The sequence below is a fragment of the Oreochromis niloticus genome, linkage group LG5 (genome assembly GCF_001858045.2).
Source record: "Oreochromis niloticus isolate F11D_XX linkage group LG5, O_niloticus_UMD_NMBU, whole genome shotgun sequence".
In the NCBI taxonomy this organism is placed as follows: domain Eukaryota; kingdom Metazoa; phylum Chordata; class Actinopteri; order Cichliformes; family Cichlidae; genus Oreochromis; species Oreochromis niloticus.
In genome coordinates, this window is record NC_031970.2 from 27,512,265 (window position 1) to 27,534,987 (window position 22,723).

Below are 22,723 nucleotides of genomic sequence, written 5' to 3' on the forward strand. Positions count from 1 at the left end.
GTGAGGATTACGGAGCATTTTGTTTTCTCTGACATGGACTAATAATAAGCACATTTTTGAGCTGAAGTAATACTGAAGAAAACCATTTGAGTGAGTTCAAGAGGAACAATCAAACTCTCTAAGGCGGCAGTAGTTTGACACTGCATGTTTTACTTCATGTGGACTTTGTTATTCCATCAAACCCATACTCCTGCATGCCCTTATATTGGAGCTCTACATTTCCTCCAATTGAAAACATCTTCATTGAGACACATAAACAGATTTTAAAGTCATATTTTGCCCCACGTTTTAGGTCCTGCCTGAGATCTGATTTTCCTTTCTTTGATGTTATGTTCATATTCTTCCCTTTTCCCTGGCAAACATATGTCCCTCATTACATCGCGTCATGCCAGTGAACAATCAGTTTGTCAAAACACATCTCTGGGCTGAGAGAGAAGGGATGAGAAAGCTAGTAAGTGGAAGAATGGCTGACAACAAAAGGGACTGTCAAGGGAATTATTTAAGCAGTAACAGATACCTGCTCTTAGCACCACACGGCCAGCAGCTCTGGGGCCTCGCCGCTAGCACCTTCTCCTCGATGTGTGCACTGGGTCTCTCTGCAACCAGTTTGTGACGGCCGGTTGAGTGACAGTTTCAATAAGAGTAATTACAGTGGGCTGCGGGGCCCAGTTATGTTGTCTGGCGACTCCACCCATTGTGGAGCCACAGTAACTGTGTTAACTATGGTGTTAGACTAAGGTAGGCATCAGTCAGCCTTTGCTGGACCTCACAGTAGCAAAAACACACATAAGTACAGAGAAGTATGCAAAACAAGAGCACACACTTTATTAAAGTATAACTCAGACAAAGCATTTCTACATAAACACATTTGTCTACACGTGAAGTGTTTTTACTTTCATGTATGTTGATTTGTCAATGACTGAAGTAACTTGATAATAATAGTGGCAGTGTGCATTATTATGCCAGCAGTTGTAGTAGATTTTAGCTAAGAATATTTGCTGAAATCCTGTACTAAAGTGCATTATTTAGGATTCAGGTCACTTTATTCTTCTGCTTCATGGCATGCCAGAGAGAAATGGATACAATTTTGCAAAACTTCTTATCACTGATTTCATCCTGAGAGGGGGTCAGAGAGGGTAGGCTGTTTTGCACATTGATCATTGTGTGCATGTGTGCTAGTCAGGCCAAACAACGAGTATCAAGATGTTGATATACTCTATGCTCTCTGAATGTCAAAGGTTTGGCATGTTTAAATTGTTTTTGTTACAAAGTTTGAGAAAACTTTACAGCCCTCTTAACATTTCATAATGAATTTGATGTTCTCTAAACAGTCTAAAGAATTCTCATATATGTTGTAACATTTTTAGAGACATTTTTCAAAATAAAATTTAAAAAAAGAACTCGTTTGGCTCCCCTAGTCAGAACCAACAGCTAAACAGCTTTAATTCCCATAAACTGTGAATCAGATGCAGTCTTGCCCATTCATATAAGAAACTAATTTTATTGACAGTCATTAAGGGAAATTGTAGTTCATTGTTGTGTATTTTAATCTTTTTTTTAAATTAAAATGAAGGTACCACCAGCTCTTTTCATTCATTACTACATTATTTAAATTAAAATCATGATTTTAAACCACATGAAGCAAAGGCTTACAACACTTTATTATCGCATCCATGCAAGATATTTGTATATTAGGAAATAATCTATCCTAGGATATAACACATAGACCTTGTCAGCCAACTTGGCAACCCGTAGGATAATGTGTTTGGGAAGCAGGTAGGTTGGTGTGGGAAGCTCATTCCACAGTGGAGCCAGAAGTGTTTAGAGGCCTGTTGTGTCTAGAGTCTCTGAGGTCACTTTAATACAAGCCCGAGGTCTTAAATCTGCCCCCATGTCGCTTCAGCAATTACACGAGGATCCCTCTCATCCTTCTTCCTCCTTCCCTGTACCAGTCTTCCTCATCACATTGCTCCTGTCTGCCACTGTGGCCTCTAGCATTCCTCTGCTTTCACGTTGTTCTCTACTTCTACCCTTATTTAATATTAAGCATAACTTTTGCTGTGCAACACAATGTAGGAGCTTCCTGCGCAAAATCATTATTTACCACGCTCCAAATGTTTCACTGTTACAGTTGTACAGGAGAATTAAGCGAGAGTCGTTAACCCGTCATCAGCCTGACTCAGTGTTTACTCAATCACTGATCTGCCACTAAACCAAGTTCCTGTCTGTGTATTTGTGTTTGAAAGCCATCCCCACGAGCTTGCGTGTGGACAATAATGCTTTTAGGGGATTGGGTCATGTGTTGGGCCTTTTAACTTCAGTCAGTGCTGCATCCTGATATCCCGGTGTGACTGGTTTCAGGGGGTAATTCACTCCACCAGAAACACTGGCTTTTTAGAGGTTCCACATGTGCCCTGGCACCAGACAGAAGAGAGGCTGGTAGGTTCCATTAATTGAGGCAACATTCCTGTAGCGTTGTCAGGGGGTTTTATTAGTATTAGCTTTGCCCACAGGCTGTCATTATGCCTCATTTAGAGCCTGCGTGGGTGTCAGGTTGTAACTGTTTGAGAATATATTTAACCACTAACAAGCTAATCGTCAAATCAATCGAGGCAGTTTGAATATATGGACTAATTGATCCAGTCAGCCAAACTTGAAACAAACCAATAAAAAAAAGCGACATAGCTTTTAAAACTATACAATTCTTATCCAAAATAAAGAGGAAATAGTTTGAAATCATCTCAGAGTCTTAGGGAAAGGATTGGGAGCCATGCTGTGTTCTTATAATGTGTGTGTTTGTGTGTGTGTGGTTTTTTTTCTTTTCATAGAAGTGGCGTGACAACATATTTGCAGGGTTCCCTTATCCAGCATCCCAGAAGAAATGTCAAATGTGCCTTTAATCCAGACAGCTCACAGGGTGGATTCGCCGGAGCAAACACCCTAATAACAGTAAATCCTCAAAAATTGACATGTCCAAATTGCTTGCAAAAATTGACTCTTTTTTTCCCCCCCTTTGACGGAGACTTTTAAACAGACCGAGATGATTCAGCAGGTTGAAAATGAAAAGCAGATTGATTGGACCAGCAGGCATTAACCCCACCTATGGTTTGATCTTCTCAGGTCAGACGGGACTTCTGACACCGCCGTGCTCCTGACTGGTTTGATTCGAGGTTGTTGACAAGGTCAGCGGTAACTTGCAGAGAGCGTGTCATGACGGACTGCAGAGTTGCTCCTGACTCATCTGTGCAATCGTTTGTCAGCATGTCATGTCGCAAGAATGTGAGTTTGTTTTGCAAAAGGACAAAAGAAAAAAGTCATTATGGCTTCAATCATATTTGAAGGTCTTTTGTGGGCAAACAAAAGCACACTTCTCTACTCCTCCACTTTTACACTAACAAGTGTTTTTTAGACTTGCTGAACCGAGTGCACTTTCTTAAGAATTTTAATTTCTTGCTTGATTAAAGACTGGATCTGCAGTTTAGACATACGGAAACTCATCTTTCAGTTTTTTTTATTTTCTCAGTGCGGATTTTCCTTTTAACCAGCTCCATGTGACTATTAGCTGTGCTTATTGTGATCGTCTGGACATGATTTGTTTGCACCCATAAAAGTGCACAGGAATTGCTTGTTTTAATGGCCATGTTATCCACCGTGGAAGCATGAAATTTAATGTCTTTTTTTCCATTGAAACATCCAAAATCCCCACAGAACGGCATAGCGAAACTAAATTAGAAATATTCATTGTTGTTTCAGTCTGTGAGTAGAAATTTGACTTGGATCACGCTTATTGACGTTCAGACGGCATGCAAACAGAGAGAAAGCTGTTGTTGTATTTATTAGTGCGGATATTTAAAGACATGAAATCCTTTATTAATCCTTTCTTTATGACTCAGTCAGAGGATGACCACAGCAGGCAGCATGTGGCTGCTAATTCACATTTTACCAGAGCGTGAGTGAGCTCAGGCTCCCTCCTTGCCCAGTGGTTGGCTGTGTCTCCGCGTGGAGCCGAGATGTGAAGAGTGAACGAAAAGTGCTGCTGCCATTCGACTGCAAATCAAATACACATCAGGCGGCGTGGGGGTGACAAACAGTCAAAACAGAACCTGATCTTGGGGGCAATTACCAGTGTTTGCTTAATCTTTGGAACGTGCTGTCGAAAAGCAGGGTTAGTTACACCGCTTGACTCTCCCTTTTTAGCCAGGGTGGTAATAGGGATTATTACTCATTAGGACTTCACAGTTTGGTGTTTGGAGATGTGGGGTTGGGGAGGGGAGTCTCGTTTGTCCTCTCCATGAAGGAGACAGAAGAGAGCAGGCTGGGTTTACTGCGCGCATGTGAGAACAAAAAAAAAAAGTAGTAAAGATTAAATAGGAAAACTGATAATAGAGAGAAAACAGGGCTCTTAAGCTTGAGCGGGGCTTGGTACGGTCTTTTGACATCGACACTCTTTCACCATTTTTCATCGCTGACCCGCTGGCAGTAGTTTCCCAATGATTCTGTTACCTGTTTGTTACCTCAGCATCAATTAAAGCTATTTGAAACCTCAACTCCCCACAGGCTCCTTCCACTATACAATTTAAGTGGCGTGAGACCTGGATTGCTTCACACTAATTCCATACCGCAATTAAATGACAGTGTCAGAGGCCCTTGAGGGCTGTGTGAATGGTTTTATTAAACACAATGATAATTACCAGAAAAGGTAATTGCAACTAATTCCACCCAGCCCTCGGGACGTTACATGGTAATCAGAGCTAAGGAGTTCAGGCTCTCACACTTAAAAATATGGGAATAGCCGAGTTTCCACTGATGTTTATTTCAACTTGTGTTTGTTAAACAAATAGTCACATGGATATGTTATTTGGTGAATAGGAGTTTATACAGAGACATATGCTCTGTGCCGAAAACAAGTTATCTGATTTTCATTTTGAAATCACCCAAAATTCATTGAAGGAAAATAATGCGAGGTCACACAAAACGTGTTATAAAACAGGCAAAGATCTGTAACCAGAAATTAAAATTAACTTGCGTGTGTAGGTAACCCTTGTTTTCACCTTTATGTAGCCTATATTGAGTTTGGATAATGATACAACCACACTAGGGAAAAACAGGGGTTGGAGAATGCAGAATGACCAGCTATCCTGAAGAAGATGGTGACCATGTCTCCAACCCCACTGCGGGTGAATAGAGTTAAGTTGGCAATGATATGCAATCTATAATACAGAGAGTAAGTGTAATAAATTGGTGAAAATCACAAAGTCTGTGCAAACAAAAAATTCACATTCACATTTAAACCTGAACCTCAGAGTCTAACCTTGCTTTTGTTTAGGAATATAACCAGAAAGCAACCAGCTGGCAATGAGCTGAGTCGAGTCACCTGCTGAAAAAAGACTTATTGCAGATGAGTTGATTGCAACGTGTCTGTTCATAAATTAGACGGCAGCTATTTGTTAACTGTCACCAATCTGTCTTACAGCGATTTTCCAGTTGGACCACAGTTATTTGGAAACAGTGACTCCCATTGGAGAGCCTTTTCAATCGCTTTGCAATCAAAAGTGGTCGCCAGTATCGATCTCAGAGACCAAAAATAAATAAATAAGACCTGAGTAAAACTCATGTTTTTTGCTTAGTTGGCATTTAGATGTTATTGGATTTCCAGGCCTTGGCAAATAGATTCCTGAAGACCAGGAATGACGACCAAAAACGTTCTCGTGTCACCTCCTAGCTGTTTTTTTTGGGGTGGAATTTTTTCCCATAGTCAATCTATATTCATATTCTAAGATACAATAGCAGAACTCATGCGTTTAAAAATTTGGTATTGGAACAATTGTAAGTCATCGGTATCGATCAGCACTCGGGCATGTACTTAGCTGTATCTAAAATGAACTATTGCACTGAGTCATCTTTGTGCTGCTTTTATTGAACCAGGGATGGGCATTTCAAGCAAAAGTACTATTCAGTATTCAATTAGAAGTACTTGACTAACTTTCAACGGTTCCCAAAACCACTCCTTTAAAGTTTCTCGTTTTATCGGGTAGTTATTTTTTTGTTTTGTTTGATGGGAGTTGTCGTGTTCATTGCTTTCACCTTCTGCTGGTAGAAATTTGTTATACTCTAACAATTCCAGTTTGACCAAGCAGCAGCTTAGCTTAACTTTTTCTTCAATGTGTAGTCAGTGTTGCTTTTCTTTTTATGCAGGAAGCCTTTGCCTCTCTCTCCCTCTCACACTCACTCACACACACACACACACAAATGCAAACATCTTGTGGTCATGTAGTGACTAACCCGAGGGATGAGAAGAGGTTTCATGCTGACAGGATGTCACTGCTCAGCAGGAGGCGGCTAACTAAAAGAGAGCATCAAAGAACAGCTAAATCAGCTCCCCAAACCACAGTCCCTGCATTCCTCTAAGGTGCATATATGAAAGCATGTGATGTTGCATATAGGAAAAGATCAAATCTTTGCAGATTGCACATCTCTTTTGAAGTAAAGGTTTATAAGTTTATATTAAAGTTTATATTTTTCAGTTTTTGTTTTTCTTCTTGAATTAATCCATGAATCTCTAATTTATCAGCCCTTGAAACATTCTGTAAAACATACATCCAGACTGGGTTGTACATACAGCTGCATTCACTTTGTTCTTTACTGTTGGCTCTTTTCATTACTTTGGCAGCAATAACACAGTAACCGCCATCCTTTAAAAAAAACATATACTACTCAACACACACACACACCCACAGACGCCCTGTGCATGTATAGTTCGACCATTGTGAAGCAGTAAAAGTTGTTGCGCAGACTAAAGGGAATATAATGAGACATTTATTTGGTGACAGCTTCACTCACTGTGCCTCTGTTTCACACTCATATAAAGAGATGCCATAAATGACAAAATGGAAGTCATAAACATGGACAGAATTTTCATTTTCGAGGTAATAACTCTAGGAAATGGGCCCTCTGTGGGGGCGGATGTGGGTTAAGATCTATTTCTTTCTTCTTAAGAAGTAATTCATGTTTGTTTGCTTAAGACTGGCCTCATATGTGTAAGCAATGGGTCATTTTTACAGCTTTCTCACCCCTTTCACTCCACGCATATTCTGAAAACCAGATTGACTGTAGGTGAGTAAACACTGACTTTATTTCATTCAGAGCGGGTTTTTCCCCTTCTGCTCTCCATAGCCTCACTATTGTCTCCCTGCTATTCTCATTCATCTCTCCAAACTACTGCCTCCACCCCAGCTCTCCACTGTCAAGCCTGTCACACACCCAAACAGGACCTGCTTTGACTGCCACTTAATTACACACCATTTTACTCTGCAGTTTACCAGTCAAAAGGAGGGGCCATCTGGGGTGTGTGTGAAGGGGTGAGGGGGGATAGTTGTGCTGGGGGGGTACCGGGGCCTCCGTATCCTCTCCATCAATGTCGCCAGCCCCCAACAAAAGCCCTCATGACAGGGGATGAGTAGTAATAATGCAGTGGCTGTGCCTGCCGCTCAAAGTCACCCCATTCCTAATTGCCCTCAGAGATGGCAGATAATGGAGAGGCTTTGAAGTGAAAATGACCCGTAATGAGCGAGAGAGAGGGAGAGAGAAAGCAGAGAGAGAGGTAGGGAGGACTGGGGATAGCAAGAGTGTGTATGTGCGAGGACTGGGTGTCGACCTGTTTACGTGAAGGGAAAAGGAGAGGAGAAAATATAAGAGAGATGTTGAATAAAACAGGGTGTCTGATGTGGCATTACTGCCCTCTTCATTCTCTCTTTCTATGCTCACAAGAGCGCAGAGGGTTCCAAGATGGGAGACGGACAGTCAGCAGCGGTCCTCTTCATCCATCTTCCTGCCCCGCCTCCCCCTTACCCCTCTGTCTCCAGCAGAACCTCTAGACACCTGTCTCCCCCTGATGGTGTGCCTTTGCAGCTCCACTCTGAGTTTTTCCTCTCCTTAGATAATATTCTTCTTGCATCCTGTCATTATATGCTTTTCTTATCCTGTCTGTGCACCCATCCCTGTACTTTTGTTCCTTTCTCTGCTTTTCTTGTGGACAAATTGACAGTGGCTCCACCACTCAGTCTGGCGTCAGGGTCTTCCCCTACCAGCAACATGCTTGAGATTCTTTGCACTGTCTTGCATACTTTCACATGATGCCAAGGAAACTCCATCAATTTACATACAAAGCACTGTTCTTTGTACTGCATGCTCCTTTCGTCATGCTGTTTGGTATTGTGTCTTGATTACCTGTCTTTGTTATTGGTTTAACCCACTCTTCTTTAGCTCAGCAGGCTATAAAGGACTGTAGTACCTTTAAATAAACTAACAGAGTGAGAGTAAAGCAAAGCTGGTTACATTAAATAATTGCACAAAAAAAAAGAAAATTGTACTGCAACTATATACAAGTTATACTGTACAATTATAGTATATATTATACAATTTTATATATATAATATAATTGATATTTAAATAAATGATATTTATTGAACAGAGACATCCTAGTGTAAACCTGCTGCGCTGTCCACTCTCTCACATTGGCTCAAACACTCAAAATTGCCTTTCAAGAGTAAAGGAATGATGTTTTTAACTTTTTTTTGTATTCACTGGAAAGCAGAGGACTCTGTGCCTATAAGTACTGGACTCTGTTGCGGAAAACAAGATGAGGGGCAACCATTTAGAAGAAAAAAAGTCTTAAATAGAGAACAGATTTCAAGGGACAGGACCCAGAATGGTATGTTACAAAGAGTAGATGAAGTGAGGTGATGTATCAATGCCACTGTAAGATAAATAAAGGCTTTTCTAAGCTGTGAATTTTAGAAAGTTACTCCAGTAGATTACAAGCATAAACAAGCAAAGATCCTTTGCTGGCGATTGCATCACCAGCAGTGCTGCTGTTTACATCCTTTTGTTCTTCTGATTTAAATCCTATTTAACATACTCATTACAGCAAAAAAAAACAACCTCTTAACCACTGGGATTGGTTCTAATCGTATTTCATATTAAAAATGTATCGATTTAAATTTATTTCTCAACTCAAAAGAGTTCAGCCCTCTCTGTAAGTAAAACTCAGCGGCCCGTGACACACTGTCCTTGGTACACAATAAAACACAAACCGCTCGACTGATGAAACGGTCAGTTAACTGTAGTCTGCCTTTGTCAGGTCCCGTCAGCCATTGTGATACTCACATCAGTCTTTGTCTCCCCCCCTCAAACACGTTTTGATTTTGGTTTGACCTGCCATTTCAAAAGAGGGGCCTCTCTTCTTGACAAAGACCAGAGCCAACAGGGCCCCTCTGAATGACAATACTTTGAAGAATCAGTTGGGATTTACTGCTGAGGAGGTGGAGTGCATTAAGCCAAAGGACTGGTTGTTGTTGTGTTTGCCTTCACTAATTGGCTGGAAGGCAGTACGCTGCTGATACAATTCAGAGGGAAAACAGTGATCAGAGGAGCAGGAGGGGAAGAAATAAAAGGAGTGGAAACTACAGATTAAAAAACCTCGTGGTCGGTTGGCATTCGGAGGACTGATGAGACCATTAAGATTATATTGACATGCCAGCCGCTGACATGTGGTTGAACCTTGTTTATTCACATTTAAATTATACTGTGTGTATTCCCACATGGTGAATGAGGTTGTGACCCATTTGGTCAATGGCTTTGTGCAAAATTATAATATTTAGATGACATATTGACCACCACAGTGACGAATGATTAAAAGCGGGTTTATTTTAGGATCTTCCAGAATCTATCGGGGACCCTTGTCCTGCGCAGAAACCTCAGACGGAGTCATTAAAATATGAAAACTGAGGACCAAAGAGTCCTGGTTCTTCCTAACCATGGGTACTTGCCTGCTTAGTAATCAGGACAAGCTGTGGGGAGACTTGGCCTAGAGTCTCAACCACAATTTCTTCCTCGGTAGTGGAAGAAGACAGGGAGGAATAACAGAGGTGGAAATGGTGAGAGAACGTTTTTGCTGGCCGAACAGAAAAGTAGCCATCCCTGTGATGTGTTGTGAAGAGGTACGGCGCTGGTCTAAAAGGCACGTATTCGCCTGTGTTTTTAGGCAGGCACACTCACATTTGTGTGTGTCACAAGCATACCATGCACATGCAGTTCGATTTTTTTGCTGACAAGAGTGGCCCGAAAACAGAGGCGGTACTCATCAACTTTTAGGTCAGAGGGAGCCCGAATTGAGTGTGTGACATGGAGCCAAGAAGGAAACTGCAGGGGGGGGGTTGACTCAAAAAATCAACACAAAAGCCAAAAAAAAGCCTGGTTCTCAAATGGTCATGGTTGAAACCAGTATTCACAGTGAATTTCCGGCCCCGGTGCCATGCCTAAGTCCCCTTGATTATTTTCTGGTTCAGAGGTTGCCGCATTTCAAAGCTTCCTTTCTGCCTACGCCTGTGATTTCGGCTTGTTCAGGGGCGTACATTTCAGCAGAGATACACGGAAAAAGCAAAATTCAAACTGACTGATCAGTCACACAGGGTTCTCAGTCTTCCATTTGGGGTGTGTTGGTGTAGATTCGGTCCGACTCTGCAGCATGGACTAGGCTGACATTTGGGTGTGCATTTGTAACAGAAGGTTAAGTTTACAGTAAGACGTGGGAAATTCTAAACAGTTTTTTACAGCGAGTTTCTGAACTCATGAGCTACAGCAGTCAGTATGGCTTTGTGCTTCTGTGACGTTGCTTCAGTTGCAAATCACAATCCCAGCCCAATGGTGAATGAAAAAAAAACCCACTGTGATGCACAGAAATTTGAATTGAGCATCTGTATCAGCCAGTAAAAGCCTTGTTGAATGCAGGATTTACCACTGAGAGTGATTGATGTTTAAAATGGTAGTTGCCAATGGTCCATTTTTTCCCCTCTTTTCTAGATGTAAAGATCTTGTTAAAGAATAAAATCTTTTTTTTCAAGACTGACCTGGATTGGACCAATTATAGTACGCCTCATTGAAAGTTCTTCTTATGGTGAGAAAGTACCTACTCCAAAGCAAAATCACAAAACAGAGCTTTAAAAACTGCAAGTGACTTTTCATGTCAAATGCAGGAAAGGGGGAAAAAAAGAGGGGGAGGGGGGGACTAAAAAAAGTTTTTAGAGTTAACAAAAAGTTCATGCAGCCAAAAGAATCTGAAGTTGTGGGAAAGAAATTGGCTTTTAGGAAACAGTGAGGGTCCATTGTCACTGAAATGCATCATGGGAAATGATGGATGCAGTGTTTTTTGACCTTAATCCAGGTCCAGAGTGCTGTCTTGGACTCAGCTGCTTCAAATGTTTTATTTTTACTGTTTCTTGTAGGTGCGCCAGCAAACAGACAACCATTTATATTCACACCTACTCAGTATTTTAAGTTAGTTACCTCTGTAGCAGGTCATGCCAGTGACTGAAATGTCAATATACTGATGAAAGGGAGGACGGGGGGGCACAAATGGAAAGAATGAAAGCATTCAAGATGAGGGACCAAGTATCTGTTTCACATAGTCACTGTCGCTGCTCGGGGACGCTTCCCCCCATCCTCCTCTTATGAGACATGAAAGAGCAAACCTCATAATAAAATGGAATAAACCATCCTCCAAGGTTGAATTATTGTAATTACGTGTAATTGAGTGTTTGGCGGCAAAACCATTTCCTCCTCAGATCCTGCATGTACTTTCTGAAAATCAAAATCACTTTGTTCTTTGGCCCCAGCCACCGATTGACCTTCTCCAATTGCAGTCTTTCGTGAAGGGCTGTGACATGAGACATGGTGGGGTGAATGCTGGTGAGGTGGGTTCTGCGTGCTACGTTGAATCACAAGATGAGTTACTCACCATCAGTTCCATATGGTTTCAGTCATGTTCAGTGCTCCTTTTCCTTTCTCGCTGTGCTTTTTTTGTTTTTTCTTGCCTATTTATAAATACACAAAGTCTCTCCTGGGCTTGGCCACTGCCCGGGGTTAAGAATGGAAGAAACCACCAAAACGTAAATTAGTTCATGTTTCATTGCAGTGTCTCTGAGGAGGTTGGTTTTGTTCTGGGGCAAACGTACATGCCTGTACAGTAGACATGCCTCACAGTGCATAATGGCTGCCATTGTTTCGGGGTTACGCTGGTCAGCCAGCAGTCTCTCAGCAGAAGAGTACAACTTTAACTGACCTCAACTGGTCAGCTGTCGTGCTGGAGGAGCTCGTTTTTTGCTGTGGGTCATCAAAGGTTGTGCAAAAATTACATGTTGTTATATTGGTGTAGGAGAAAATTGCAACATACTATATACTACCTGCAGCCCGTCTCACTATAAGATAGATACATGTGGGGCTTTTTTTTTGTGAACCCGCTGACATGCGCTGACAGCCCTAATTCTCTGTGTCACTTCAGACTCAGTTTTTCAACCTTATGGCTGTCTGGTGTGAAGCAGTGAAGCTAAGAGCATCCTACTCTGTAAATACTCTCATGGAGCTGTTTTAGGTCACAAGGACAATTGTGCAGAAGTTGCAAGAAACTATTAAGTAAGAATTACAACTTAAAGCAAAGAACTTTTTTAGCCCACCTGAGGCATTTATTTCTTGGTTAAAAGAAAAACACAGTTGTCAGGACTGCGTCAAAGAAGTGTAGCAAAGCATGGCGCTCCCTTTTGCTTGTAACCTAGCAACCACCATCCAACACAACAACATCAAGCAATAAACATAGAAGAAATAATTGTGTTCACTGAAGAGGTAAAGCAAAATTGTCATATATGTTTTTATGTGTTGTTTTATAGTTGTGAATGTCAGTAGTAAAAAGATCATTTAAACAAACTGTCATTGTTTCGAGGTCTAGAATTGCTTTTTTTTTTTGTTGGTTTCAAACTGATTGTATTACTATAATATAATACAGTCAGAGGGTTTTTGTCCCCTGTAATCTAATTAGGGACATCTACCAGTATCTATGACGATAAATCACTAACCCCGTTCCCTTTCATTTAAAATTGCTGCGTCATTGACCATTAATGGGGCCTTTACCAGTGCGATATGCAGACTGTGAAAAGAGCTCCGGGTACCTATAACAGACCTTTTATTTAGGCATAGCCTGTAACCCAAGACCGCAGCAGAAAACAAAATCCTGGTAAACTGAAATGCAGTCCAAGAATGATGAGAGATATACAGCATGACACAACAGAGAATTAAGACACAATGAAGCTTTAAACAAACGCATGAGGCAATCAAGGGAAGTGGACACAGGAAGGTGACAAAATACAGCTGAAACTAAGCAAAGACAGGGACAGGGGAAGTAAATAACATGCACACACAGCAAGAAATTTGCAAAATAAAACAGGAAATAACAAAAACTTGACAAGGCAACACACAGAAACAAAGCCTTAACCATCGGGGGGGAAATGGTGAGAAAGGTAAGAAAAGAATCAACTGAAACTCCAGGAAAACAAACAAAACTAGACGGTAATAGTTGGTAAAACTAAAATTAAGGAAACCAAAGAATATAAATATAGTTAAACTAAACTGGGAATGTCAACAAGAACACAGAAATCAAAACACTGTAAGCAATAAACACACAAAAGGTGGAGAGAAAATAATCAGTGACAAACACAACTTAAAACTCTATATCTCAGACTGCAGAATCAAAGAGCAGGGACCATGTGGTCTAATGCACCTCTGCATTAGACCTCAGCAGTCAGACTGAACCACTGCATTAAATCTGAAAAAGTCTGAGCCTGAAAAATATTATTAATGCACAAAATATTCAGAGGTATGTAAAGGCCTTTAGTTTTTGGCCTCATCATTTAAATACAGAGATTTCTCTGGATTCTCTGAATCTTTTAATGATAATAATATTTTTCTGTTTTTTGTGTTATTGTGGTCTTTACCTTACAATATAAAGCACATTGGGGCAACTGTTGTTTTATATAAAAATGCAAGCTTGCAAAATGCAAACAAACTGTATATAAAGCTAAGTGCCCTACTCTTCTCTTCTGTGCCGAGAGCTACAAAACAAAATTTCATTTAACAATAAAAGGATTCTTCTTCATAAAAGGATTCTTCTAAGTCATGCGCTTTATATAAAAACGAAGTCATGATTGAATTGAACCATGAATGAAGAAATCCCCCTTTTTAAATCTTACACTGAGAGAGGTATTCTTAGATTGTTAAACTATTTGTCAACATCGGCTTTCACAGGATGGTGAATCACTTGCTATCCTTAGTTCAACTTCTCTGAATAAGAGGCTATTTTCTTACTCAGTCATGTTACTGAACTGTTGCTACTGATGCTAATTTGTTTTGAGTTTTTCACCAGGTGATTTTTTTTAACATTACACAATTTTTCCAGTATACTGTTGGCCTGCATCAACTTTTCATAAAAACTTGCTAATGCTATCAGAATGTGAATACAATGTCTCTGCATTTTACATGTTGGCAAATCATTACATCATTTTATTTGTTAAACAGAATCTCCACTTTTTTCTGGAAACAGGATTGTAGAATAGAATAAGTAGCAAGACTCAAGGTCATCATTTGAACCAATAAGAGGTAAAGCGATAATAGCATATGTGGAAGTTTTGGTAGACAATTAAACATTTTATTTTGATCATAAAAGTCGAACATTACACGTGTCCTAATGAAAAAAATGTAATTCTAGTATTCACAGTCGATTTGTCAGTGGGTATCATGCACTCTCCACTGATTACATGGACTATAACTAAAAACTAAGTCATGATTGGGAATGTCAGTTTGCCATTTTCTTATGATTGGCCGATGAAAGGTATAATTTAGGACTGCCAAGACAGCAACTTCAAAAGCTTCCAAAGTCATATTAGGCTGGAATGTGAAAGCTGTCCAGGCAAAAAATGATCCAATTTTCTACTGGCTTTAATTACAAAGAGGATCTCCTTTCATTGGTGGGGCAATTGCTGTCCATTTCTGAAGACCGTTGTGGAAAATAATCAAGTCAAGCATATCCAGAATGCTTAAATCTGGACCGTCTTTGTATGGCCATGGCATGAATACATCATATTTGAAACTCAAATATCCACAAATTTTGTAAAATGACCTCCAAACTAATGGAAACAAAAAAACCAAATTACTTTTCCATGCCTAAACACAACGGGACATTAAGATAACGCTGAAGGCCACAGCATTAAGAAAAAAAGAAGTAATCTCTTTAATAACGTTTTTGTTTATGCTTGCAGTGACAGCAAAGACAAAATCAAATAAGTGGGTAAAGGGTAATTTGCCTTGTAACCATGTCTTTTAGAAAGTTTCCTTTTCTTGGCTGTCACCATGCCAACAAAATATAAGCATAAATTGCGGTTAATCCCTGGAGCAGAGAATTGTGCCTGAAGCCTGTTGGTAATGGGTAAAGCTCTTTCTCTTCCAAATAAAGTTAAGCGTTTGCAACAGCGACTGCATTATGGAAAATCCAATTTGTGATTGCAACATCTGTATTTAACCTATGGGTATGGGCCTTTGTTGGTCAGAGTAGCTAAGCTGCATGTCTTTCCCATGATTAGTTTTCCAGAAAACTTAAATGTACATGACCTTGCATGCAGTGCTTATGATTCACATGCAAAACTGGATCCCTGATTATTGTAATGTTTAAAAAAAAAAAATTAACATCAACATTTTCTCTGACAAACCCATGCTGGGAGCGCAAAACTCAGAAATACTGCGCAGCGTCACTTTCTCACAGTCTAACACACATAAACACACGTGCAAATAGTCATATATAAGGTGCGGACTAATGCCAATCTGTCTGACGGACAGATGTAAATATCAAGTAGTAGTGTTTATTGAATTGAGAAGACATAAAGAAAAGAAACTTGGATGATTAGAAGCTTAATCGAGGAAACTGTAATTTTCTTTGCGCTTTGATTTGTCAGAAAATTAGCTGTGTTTATTAACACCATTTCTTCCATCTGTGCTCCCCGCCTGTCAGATCCCGTCGGACAGTATGTCATGGAAACGAATGCAAAGAAAAATGACTATCCTCACACATTTTGGGATGTGTCCAGGGGCTCATTTGTAAGGCTGCAGGGTGTGGCAGGTAAGCTCCCACCTCAAAGGCTACAGTTCCCTCCCATGTAATTGCTCTTCATCAGATCAAGCCGCATGACATTCCTGCATACTGTTTCAAGTGACTCCTGCCAAAAGACGTGGTTAGCTCCCATCAAAGAGTGCTATCTCTAAACTAAATCAGCGGTGCTTGATGGCATATCGTTGTGTCAGGTTTCAGACTACACCCTGCTAATAAACAATACAAAGACATAATAGAAACGAGACAGGGAGGGAGGCAGCTGAGCAAAATGCAAAAGGAAGGTTTTCCTGATCCAGTGACATTAAAAACAAAAACTGTTACACAAAACAGTGGTATTTATTTACCCCAAAAACTGATCTTCTTGTCACTGCTGTAACCATTCTAGCAAGTCAGAGGAAGGCTGCATCCTCAGGCAAAACAGAGATAAGGGCCTTTGATATAATTAAGCCAACGTCAAATGGCCGGCAGATGAGTCTTGTGAAGATAAAGCAGGCAGGACTGACAGGTCTGATAATAGTCCAAACAAAGAGAAAGTGGAGATTAAGGGGTTCCCTTTCAGGGAGTTAAGTGGACTGCCCAGAGGACACTCCAAAACATGGCTCAACTGTCAGGGGTGGGGGGAGAATGGATACCATCATTGACGCTTCATCCAGCCATAGATAGTATCTAGGAATGCCTATAAAGAATGCGTCGTCTGTTGCACTATATTCAGGTTGTTGTCAGTAGTGTTTACTTTATGTCGCATATTTGTATTATTATGTTAGTGTGAACATTTAGTGTGAACATTGTCCTGTTTAGAGGAATGAGAAGGCAACAGCAGAAAGTAGGTTCCTAAGAATAAGCAGAACTAGAGACAAAGGGTCAAAGGGCAGGCAAGGCTGAAGTGAAGGAGAATAAACAGAAATCATCTTTTAGAAGAGGCATTCCCAACCACAAGGGTCATCTCTGTGCATGACTGATTTGGAGTAATTTAAATAAAACAGGAAAAAAGGAAATGTTCAAAACAGTTAAATTGACCAATAAATGATTTATAGCTGCTTTCCAATATAGTGCATTTAAAAAGTATTTGCCCCTTTTCTGTTTTGTTAGTTTTTTTGATTTATTAAGGGAAAACAGCTTTAGAGACCAATTAATTTGGCCCTGTGTGGAAAAGTAATTACCTCCTAAAGCTAATAACTGGTTGTGCCACCCTTGGCAACAAGAACCACAATCAGACATTTGCAGTACCTGACAATGAGTGTTTCACATCACTGAGTTTTGGCCCACTCTCCTTTGCAGATTTTTTTTAATTCAGCCACATTGGTGGGTTTTTCATCCATTAAGGTCATGCCAAAGCTTTTCAGATTTGTTTGGACTTTGACTATGTCACTCCAAAACCTTTATTTTATTTTATTTACTTTTTTAGCCAGACACAGGTGGACTTGCTGGTGTGTTTCCAGTGGCATGCGATGACTTTTACAAAAGGGCATTTAGGGTCGATTGCTCCCTCCAATACACACACACACACACATACACACATTTTCCTACACTATTTAACAAGATCAATTGGAGCGGATTAAAACATTCGTGTGTCTGCACTCAACAGGGACTTCATCACCCTTCTGCACTCCTTCCTGGCTGAAGAATTATAAAATATTATTACTTCTTAGTTGAATAAATATCTACTATATTACTGAAAATTATTTATTAGTAGCTGAAAATGACAAGTGATGGAAAAAAATTTCAAACCATTCCTTTAGGAAAAGAAGCAACAAAACACTATGAAAACACCTCAGTACACATGAAACTATTATTGGAAAATTGTACCTAGTATAAAAGTATAGTAAGTAAGTATAAAAAAAAACAATAATTAATCCGCAGAAAAATGTCATAGATGTCATTAATTAAGATCATTGATTCAGAATCTTTATTATCATTGTGGCAATGAAACTGATATACTTTTTATGCTGTTTAATGAATCATATTCTATAAAGCATATGCAGTGGTTGTCCTGTGAGGAACTCACTGAAGCTCGTTTACTTGCTAATGCTAGCTGTGTTTCCACACTACACAGACAGTAACTGACCCCAGAGCAATGAAAGCAGAGCATAAGCACCTTGCCTGGCATGTTGTTCCCATCAGTTTACAGTCACAGAAGGAGCAGCTTATTCACAGAAACATGCTACTGACCTCTCAGCTTTCCTGCTTTCATTCATTGTAAACAGGAGACGGACACGCCCTCAGAGACACAGACGACTACACTTTTCTGTGAGACTGAAATAAGCACACCTTACTGCAACAATAGTCGACTGCAGCAACAAGATGGCTGTAATGTGAAGGCTGAATGCTCATATTAATTGACAAGTAAGTAGCTCTATAAAAGCACTGTCGGAGGTTAAAGGGGGGATTGCTTCATTTTGGTATGATTTAATTTATGTATATTTTTAGATTTGATAAGGCAAGCACTGCTTACCTTGCTTGCCCTGAAAGAACACCACTGTGTTTTCTGATTATTGTTCTGCTGCATAACACAAGTTCGTTTGAGCTTCAGGGCACAAACAATCCTTCAGGATTTTCTTATAGAGAGCAGAATTCATGGTTCATGGGATGATGATCTTACTATAAAATGCTGTGTTCAAACCACTCAAACCATCCAAAAAAAAGTTCAAATTTTGTCAGTCCACCGAATATTTTCCCAAAGGTCTTGATAATCTTAGAGATGCTTTTTTTTTTTCCTTTTTTCACAAATGTGAGACGAGCTTTTGTGTTTGTGTTGTGTGAAAGTCTCTTTCTTATTGTTGAACCCTGACCTTAACTATGGCAAGTGAGGGTTTTTTTTCCTGGATGAGCTGTTGATGTTCTCTTGGAGTAATTTTAGCAGGCTGGCCACTCCTGGGAAGGTTCAACACTGTCCTAAGTTTTCTTGATTTGTGGATAATGGCTTTAACTGGGGTTTGCTGGAGTCCCAAAGACTTGGAAATTGCTTTGTAAAACTTTCCAGACTGACAGATGCCAATGACTTTAAAATATGGCATGATGTGCTGCTCTTTGAAATCTCTTAGCTTCCTTTACTTTGTCAGACAGGTTTTATTTAAGTGATTTCTTGATTCAACAGGTCTGGCAGTAATCAAGCCTGGGTGTGTTTAGTGAAACTGAACTTGTTTGTGTTCCAAAAAATTGTGGTTAATCACAGTTAATTTATAATTTAACAAGGGGCCAATTACTTTTTCACACAAGGCCAGGATAAGTTTGGATAGCTTTTTTCCCCCTTAACAAATCATCATTTAAAAACTGCATTTTGTATTTTCTCAGATTATCTTTGTCAAATGTTAACATTTGTTTGATGAAACTGAAACATCTAAGTTTGACAAATGCAAAAACAAAACTCAGAACTCACAAAGGAGGTAAATACTTTTTCATGCCACTCTAATAAGCTAGAAGTGATAACTAAACAGCTGGGAATGCTAATAGAAAAAAACAGCTTGATATACTGCATCCAGTTTATGACTTTTAGCATATTCCCTTAAAGTGAAGGGTAGCTCATCAATAAGCTCTATTAAAGCTCAGACCCGCTACACTAGAGAGCAAATTTAATTACAGAAAGAATGGCTTTTTGCACTTAAAGGACCACATAGTGGATCTATGAAAGAAAATATGCTCCTGAAACTTCATTCAGTCACCTTTTTCTTCTAGCTTAGTAAAGTGTGATGCGTACCGTAGTGAAAATTCAGCGATCGGTTAGATTTCTTGCAGCACATTTTGGCATCTTAAAGGCAATCATTCCTTTGTGCGTGCCCATGCACACCATGCTTCAAGACATACACTCTTACTAAAGTCAAAACTATAAGAATTTTAAATGCTGAGACTGCAGAAAGGGTGAGACAGTCGCAGCACTCAGCTGTAAAACAGTCTGGCACAACACTAACAAAGGAAATGAGCAAACCACATAGCAAATAACAGACTTTTATTCAACACTCTAAGCCCAACTGCTTATATCTGAGTGCCAATCCCAGTCACTTGCAAATAAACAGATTTATGAGAAATAGTACACACAAATTGCTACATTTGTCTAGACAGGACATTATTCTAGCTTTACTTATACTGGCAAGATTAGGCTGGAGTTTTATGAATATGTATATTTGTATATGTCAAATCTTGACAGTCTCCAAATTTGCACTTAAGAGTGAATTAGGTGACTCAGCAAATAAACTACATTTCTAACAGAAGAAGAAAGAGACAAATTTTGCCTCCTACAAAGAAAAGCCGAATGTGAAAATAACTGAAATTCAGTATTTATTTGGGATAACTCATTCCCTGCAAAAATATTTAAATATTACATAAAATTTTCTTTATGTGGCCATTTAATCATCCGTCTTCTTCTGTTTATCTAATCCAGGGTTACAAGAGGTCTTGGATCTGTGCTACCAGAAGGCAAAAGGCAGGGTACACAGTGCAAGTCTCTTGCAGGGCTAACACAGAGGGAAAACCATTTGTGCTCATTCACACCTGTGGAAAGAGTTAGAATGACCAATTACCCTAACACATGCATGTCTGTAGGAGGAAACTGGAGTACCTGGAGAGAACCCATAGTAACATACTGTAGGGAGAACATACACACTGCACACAGAAAGTCTCCAGCCAGCTAGTGGATTCAAACCCAGGCTCTTCTTGCTGTAACGTGACAGTGCTAAAACACTGTGCCACTTCACCAAAAAGCACTATATTGCTGTTTTCACTATATTGCTCCCAAGTACTACATCCATCCATCCAATTTCTTCTGCTTATCCAATTCAAGTCCACAGACGGGCTGGAACCTACCCCAGCTGTCATAGGGTGTGAGGCAGAGTACAGGCTGGCTGGAGAGGTCGCCAGTCTGTCACAGGGCTAACCGGGAGAGCCAGACAATCATTCACATTCATATGTACAGGCAATTTAGATCCACCCCCCATTCTTTTACTATAACTACTGTTGATCAGTAACTGCAACATGGATTATCTTTAAAATCTAAAACTTCATGTCCATTCCAAAAAAACAAATAACACAAGCTTAAATGCAGTCTTGAATGGAAAGTTTAAAGTAAATACAGTATCTTTCAGGAGATTTTTAGTGATAACAAGCGCTCTGAGTTAACGTGTTGATTTTCTTTTTACACGACAAATTGCGTAATCAGGAGGAAAAGCAAAGCTATTATGCATCTTAGCCTCCAGTAATTACACTGATGTACTTTAATATAAACAGACAACAAAATTCTACCACACTGCATTAACTGGGGTTTTTTTGTTTGTTTGTTTGTTTTGACTGTACTGACAATCACTCATTATTGTGGCAGTTACAATACAATACCAAAATATAATCATTAGAACAACAGACAGAAGTTCTGGCATGAATATTAGTTTTGATTAGCACCAACATGCAGCCATCATCTGTCAGTATAAACATCAAAACATTTCCTTATTCATCACATTGCTACCAGGTAGAGGGAGTGTAGAAAAACTGCACTGCACAGCTCAGAAATTGCACAGTCTCTGAGCACAAGTCTCCACAAAGACATTGAAAACCATCCAACAAATCCCACACAGCATAAATCAGCCCATTGGTAGGAACACGGGTTGCATTCATAGGTGGCAGAAAACTCGGAAATAAGTTGAATGTGTGTATTTTAAAAATGCACTGGCATATAAATATTCTTATAGCTCACCAGGTCAGGAGGTATCTTACACCTCCTTAGTGAGGTGGAACAAAACTAGTGTCTTCCTTCAGACTAAATATTTCGTATCGTTTCACAGAAAAAACCACACATTTAAAATGATAAACTGTATAGTTTAATTTGTTGATTGTGCGGTGTGCTGGTGATAGAGAAGTAAAATGAGAAGTATCCAGATGTTCACTAGAGTCGGTAATGTCAGTAGCATGTGGCGTTCTCAACAGCACCGTCAGTGATTTAGCTACATTACTAAATGCCATCTTTGGTTCTGCTGCAGAGATTCGTATATTCGTATATGTGGGGAGCTGTCACTGTGTCAGCTGCTTCTTGTTTGGGAATCTTTCATCTATTGTGGGAATATTTTCATCTCTAACACAGCATGAATAAAAACTTTTATCCATTAATTTATCTGATAAATGTTATTTTAAATTTTAAATGAATGGGCAATCTTTCAGAAAACCTTCAGTAAATAATCCCCAAAACTCGTTCTGATTTGATAAACTAAGAGTTTCCATCAGCTGTGGGGCTAAAGAGTCGTATCTCTCTTGTTGTAGCACGTCTCAGAGGTTCATTACAGAAATAACTGTTCGGGTCTCTGTAATGAACTGCTCAATGGACAGGCTTTTATCTGTTAACAAAGAATCATTGCTTGCATTATTTATTGATAAATATAGCAAGTTGATTAAATCATTCATGCATACTCCCTACTTTGTCTCTCTATGTTTAAATGCTTTTTCCTTGTTTTTCACTATCCTATAAATTTTGCTTCAACACGTTGATTTTCCTCACCTTTACCTCTGTGTATTTCTGTCGTTTGATCTCCTCCCTTGTATTTGCAATCAGATTTTCCCATTTTTGTTGCACTCTGAAACTGTACAATGGACCTGTGGGATGGCAGCATTTATGGTTTGGACTGTCGTTTCCCAGACTTGTCCCTTGTATTCTCCAGTGTTATATTTTCTTCTGACTGTTTCTCTTCTCCTGCATTCTGCTGGACATCACTTCAAGAGCCTTTAGAGGCAATTATCTAATGGAGATACACACAGATTGATTAT